Here is a 6344-nt window from a genome sequence, read left to right as displayed (position 1 = left end):
GCTTTATTACTGCATTTTAACAGCTATTTTCAACAATGGCATGTTTTTTTCAACAAATAGTCCCATTTTTTAGAGAGCACTTTTTTACAGGATCTTTGAGAAAACCCAGTTTAGGATCTTCTATTTGTTTTCATTTATAAATAAAGTCAACCAGTACAAAAAGTTTTATGTTGAGAAATCACTGGCTTCTTTTCCAGTTCTCTAGAGGGCATTTTCTCTTTCCCTGTACTATTTCTTAAAACTCCACCATAAAATCTACCCTAACATCCAACAAATCTCTTACAACAACTTAGTCCTAAGTGTTAGCCTGGGGAGTCTGTTCTACTAGCAGCAGTGTGACAGAGTTATTTGAATGTTACCAATAATATGTCCAGTAATCTCAAGTGTGTGGTGATGCACATCATGTATCTGAAGAGAATAATGGGCCCAACCACTCTATTTCTAAGGCAAAATAAGCCTGCTGCTCTTCAAGTCCATGGGAGTCTTTCCATTGCTTTCAGTGGATTTTGGATAAAGTGCTAAAAGGGGGGTGCTGTTCATAACATTGGAAGGCAGGAGGAAGATTCTTCCTATGTTGCATAGGATTTACTGTATTGGCTCAGACCAGGTACCCACTTATTCCACAGGTTATTTGTTAATATACATTGCTTTATCTTTACCCAGTTTAAATTTAATCTGTTCCCATGGCACCCAGGCCCACAACGTGTTTGGTTATCCTGAATTTTGCACAGTCAGTAAGTTTTATACCAAAATATATTAGTATTAAGAAGCTGAGATAATTATAAAGCCATTACATTATATAATGGCATATTCTCATCATAAGGAAATGTGTTCAAATTTGGTCACTTATCTTTTTTAAAAAGGGGAGGCATAGCAGTAGTATATTATCATATTGAACTTCACTTTTTAAACTTTATTATCTGTATTTATTTTATTTTTATTCTCTGTTTGCATTTGTTGCAATTCACATAAAAATTGTAAAGGAACTAGATAACTTGATGCTGAAGAAAAAACCCAAATGTTAAAATGTTTGAGTCTCTCTCTGAGGCTGGGAAAGGAAAGAGAATAGAAAGACAGTAGAGGAGATGACAGAGATGAACCAAAAAAGAAACATAAATAAAGTGGCCCTACCTTTTTTAAAGGTTTAGTATCACTGATATGCAGTGTATATTGACTGTTCAGTATGCCATTGAAATGCTGATTCTACCAGCCATATGTACCATATTTAAGGCTTTAGAGCCTTAGGATATGTCCACACAGCAATAGACACTTGCAGCTGGCCCATGCTATCCAACTCAGACTCGCAGAGCTGGGGCTGTAGGGCTGTTTTATTGCTGTGTAGACTTCCAGGCTCTGGCTGGAGCTTGGGCTCTAAGAGGCGGGGGGAGGGTCCCACAGCTTGGGCTGCAGCCCAAGCCTAGAAATGTATACAGCCCGGTAGCCTGAGCCTTGCGAGTCCTAGTCAGCTAGCATGAGCCAGCCATGGATTTTTTTTGTTGCTGTGTAGACATACCCTTAGATATGCTCCTCCTCGTCATCTTATTTAGAGCAATTTCTTGAAACCCTTTACTTATACAAGTTGCCTCAATTATGTAAATTAAACTATTAATAAGTAAAAAAGATTCTTAGGAGTAGGCATACTTGCATTACCCTAGTGTTTGTAGCAAGTATACAACATCAAATACATATTTAAGAAGAGGGGCTATTTAACTCAACTGGAAAAAAGCAGGATACTTCAGGAAACTTTTTTTTTTTTAAAACCATCAATGACTACATACATTAGTGTTAAATATCTGTGGTTTGGGAAACATCTGAAACTTCTGACCAACCAGGTATATGGATTAATGAAAGTGCTATTCTGAGGTGCAGTTTCACTAATATAGAAATACAGGGAACAGAGGGAGTAATGCTGATGTTAGCTTAATACTTTGTACTTTATTAAAAAAAGTAAAAAAAAAACTTTATTGAGAACTGCTATACAAATACAAAGCTGTTGATTAGTGCTTACAGGTTCAAAGAGGCAAACTGAGCAGTTAAGTGTGTGATGAACTAACATAAGACCACAGGATGGACACACTGTAGTTTAGGGTAGTTAGGATTTTTGGATAAAGGGAATTTGGATAACTGGAATTTTACTGCATTACAAAACCTAGATAATAAATTCAATTGATAGTTACAGGTCCATAGGTCCCCGAGGACTTGAGTGAGCTGTAGGATTAAAAATAATAATGTTGATAACAGCCTTCCTTTTAAGGAAGTGTATTATATATATATGAAGCTCAAATTAATAAATTTAAGGACACTGAAATTATAACATTGCCTAAGCTTTATATCAGCGTCACTACTATGATAACTGAGAACTTTAATTGAAAGCTAAGTCCTCCCAACTACAATGTGAAGTAATGTATTTACTGAGCTGCCTGGAGTATTTTCTTTCAAAGTCACTGATATTATATCACATCAAATGCACCCCTGAATGGTTGTATTTGGCCCACTCTATTTTACAGGACAGGGTCAATAACAGAAGAACGCGAGGACTGGGTGCTCATGGAAGAGGTGCTTATAGTGACTCTGAAAGACATTGTGGTCTTTGCAAGTCAAGAATCATGCATGTTTTCTGAATATTTCATGAAGGTATTTCTTGAACTTTTCACCCACAAAAGCGTAGATCACTGGGTTCAGGCAGCAGTGGATGAAGGAGATGGTTTCAGTCACCTGCAAGGACAGGTCTAGGTTTTTGCTCGTCTCGCAGTCATCTAGGATGTGCAGGCTTTACAAAGAAGCCAGAAAAAGTGAAATGTTGAAAGGTGCCCAGAAGAGGAAAGACACAACTAGAACAACAAAAACCAGCTTTATGCTTGCTTCGGTTCATGCATCTCTGCAGATTTTACAAGACGTGAGAGTAGCAGAAAATGAGAGTACCAAATGGGATCAAGAAGCCCAATATATTGACTTCAAAATTGGTTAAAAGTTTCCAATGGTCCTATTATACAGGTATATGGGATCTTGGGGAGCAATTACCACATGGGTGGGGTGCAAAATAAACTTTATTAAGAAAATGCAAAAACAGGGAAAATTCAATAGTGAGGGGTATGGGGTTTGTTAAGGTAGACAATTGGGGAGGGGTTTCTTTTGGTGAACAGTATAGGGGGTTTCAATAGTGGGATACAATACAGTTGGTAAACAATTAACACTGAAGTATAAAAGCAACAGGTAGCTAACAATTTCTATGTAAAAAGGTGTGTCACAGCAGCATATAACCAACTAACAGTTATGGAAAAATATGTTAAATAACAAACAATTTTAGGTAAAAATGTGTCACAGTGGGGTAAATGTAGAATGTGTGGTGTATCAGAGAGAAAAAGGTAACCAATGGGGTTTTATGCTAGATTGGGATGGGGGAAGAGAAGCACATGGTGGAGCAGAGGGAGATTTAAACTTAGAGAGACACAGAGAACAGAGAGACTGTAAGGAGTCAGAGGGACACAGAGAAGCTCAAGGCGGGGTGGGGGGGGGTTGCAGTGGGAAGACAGACAACCACAATTATACAAAACACAGCAAAATCTTATCTATGATCTAGCTTAACCAAAACTACACAAATTAGCAAGTAACAAAACACAATGCAACAACTCTCTAAGCCTAACTTACAGAGTATAATACTAAACCTAACTTAACCTAATGAGTGCACCTTATACTAGGGGTGGTTCTCCAAGGGTGTGGCTGCAGCAGTGGAGCAACTGCAAGTGGGCTGCCCAGGATAGAATCCAGGGAGGCACAGGGTTATTTCTAGCAGCAAAGGAGCTGCAGAACCAGAAACAGATTACAGATGCAGACCAAGGAGTTAACTTGGGTCTGTCTGTTGGGGAAAGAAAAACCAGCAGCTAGAACAGGGGAGGTCTGCAAGAGGGAGTTCTTACCAATCCCCAGGACAGTAGCAAAGGCAGAAGCAGGCACAGCAGCAGCATCAGAGGACGCAGAGAGGACTCAATTCGCTCACAATAATCAGGAGATCTCCAGGCAAAATTCGTTGTTCGTGGGAGGGGAGTTTAAAAACGGGGGTACGCTCAAAAACAAACGAGAGCGGGGAGAGGGCCTCCCAAAGACCCCTAGCTGATCAGACCAGGTGGCAAAGCAAGGACCTTCTCCGAGGTCTGCTTAGAAAATGTCTGGTTATATAGGCAGACTTAGGCAGTTTCCCGCCAGTAACTTTGATTGGTTCCCCTTCTTAGAGGGGAGGAGAGAAAGCAGGGAAAAGTCTTCAGGTGTGCACAGACGTGTCTGGGCTAGTTCTAAGTCACAGGCATGACTTACATGCTCAGCTATGTGGCCATATAAGGTCTTGCATTCTTGGGCAGCGCCCCCTACACCGAGCCCAGGTCTGAACAAAGGAGGCAGGGGCCCACCCCCACCTGAGCAGAGCAATGGCTCCGGTTAGTCTGCAAAGGCCATTCCACTGAGCAGGGCCAGGCTAGGACTCTTGCTAGCCCCATGGCCGGGAGGGGCGGCCACACAGAGAGGAAAACAAAAAAGGAATGCAGCAGGGAGGCAGCTGTAACAGACAGTAATAAGCACATTTCATAATGCCATCTTCATTAAATTCTTGGATAAATAAAATATTTGGTACTGAAGCTAAAATGGTCGCAAACATCGAGGCTTATAACAATGCTGAGCAGGGTTGTGCGAACTTTCAGAGCGTACACAGCATGGACGATGGCTAAGTACCTGTGTTATGAAGAATATGGTGCTAAAGAAGCCAATGTAGTAAATTCCACATATTAATTTACATATTGTGTTTCCAAAAGTCCATTGGCCTGAAGCATAATGAGCCAGGAAGGGCGGGGAGAAAACATAAAGCAGGCCAGTGATGGTGAGGTTCAGCAAATAGACATCACTCAGGCTGGTCAATTTCTTGCAAACTACCAGAACACATCCGAAGAAGTGGGTATTCACCCACGAAAGCTCATGCTGCAAAACGTCTGTTAGTCTATAAGGTGCCACAGGATTCTTTGCTGCTGTTGCCGGCTCAAGGAGCCTGAGGCGGAGCAACAGCAGTGGTTCGTTGCCCGGTGTGCGTAGCACTAATTGACACACCCAGGGTGGAGAAGCAAAAACCACGTTTATTTGAGCCCAAATAAGGTGCCAGGGAGACATAACAATCTCAAATCCTGCACACCCGCGCGCAGGCGGGGTCCCAGCATTTATACCCCCCTTGCTTGTGTAAGCCTTTTGTTCGGTTTTCCCCCTCACCCCTCCCTTCCCAACAGCAGCTACATTAGGCATTACATTTCAGCGTGTTAGAAAAGTTCTCATCCGCATGTTTATCTGTTGGCCTTGTCAGCTTAGGCACATGAAGCCTTCTCCCCCTCTCTCCCCCTCCTCCTGCATCTGCAAGCTGAGATTGCTGACAGTTACACATTTTGCTTTTAGGCTGTTAGCATGCAGGTTGGTTAAAGTTCACAGCATGTAAGAACTTTGGTTCACTTCAGGCCCAAAGTCACAACTTTGGTTTACTTAGGCCTAGTGACACCAACACTGCTTCTACAGAACCAGACTAACACAGCTACCCCTCTGATACTTGATACCAGAACACAGATGACCAAGCTGCTTTTCACCAAGCCGAACACGAACACACAGTAAAAGACTGGAAAAAATACTGACCCAAAGATCTTGAAAGATCCATGTGCTGCTGGTAGAGCCCCACTTGGAATAATAATCATAAAAAGTAGAAGACTTGTCTCAGTTGAATAATTCATCATGAGGTGACTTGTTCAAGAGCGCAGAATTTAATACAACCCAACAATCCTATTGTTTAGTTAGTAATCTAGGCACAATTCTGCCCTGACATCACACAAGTTAACAGGTTTGCACAGGCTGTAAAGGGGTAGAATTTGGCCCTGAGGACAGGCTAACTTGTTCAGGTAAAAACATTTTGCCCTCAAGCCTCACACAACACCTGAACCAAATCAAAGCTTTTTTTGAAGTTGGAAGATATTTGGCTAACGTTGGGGTTTCATTAGATTTATTTTTTGTGGGCATCTCTGCTTTCCGTTATTATTGTCAAAATGCCACAAGAAAGGTTGTTCCCCAATGCTTAATTTGTGCCAAGGCTGAGCTTTGGCACTTCTGGGCTTGGCAGTTCGTAGCCTCAGCATCTCTTGGCTTCCTCTTTCAGTTATGAAAGTAAAAAACATGCTTGCACCCTGGCACCTAATTGTTTGAGCCCCAGCACCTCTTTCACTGCAAATTAAGCACTGCTCTCCCCAAACCATTTCCATGAAAATGAAAAGAGGAAATAGTGGGAAGCCCAAGAGAGAACTTCTCACAGGGTTTCCTACTCAGTTTTA

General features: G+C 41.6%; 1 pseudogene; it reads right to left on the bottom strand.

Annotated features, from left to right (window-relative positions):
• Positions 1-2501: 2501 nt before the first annotated feature.
• On the bottom strand, positions 2502-5753 carry LOC123363340 (annotated as a pseudogene).
• Between the last annotated feature and the right edge of the window lie 591 nt (positions 5754-6344).

This window comes from Mauremys mutica, chromosome 2 (assembly GCF_020497125.1).
Source record: "Mauremys mutica isolate MM-2020 ecotype Southern chromosome 2, ASM2049712v1, whole genome shotgun sequence".
In the NCBI taxonomy this organism is placed as follows: Eukaryota; Metazoa; Chordata; order Testudines; family Geoemydidae; genus Mauremys; species Mauremys mutica.
Note: the sequence above shows the minus strand (reverse complement) of the source record. Positions and strands in the feature narration are given on the sequence as shown.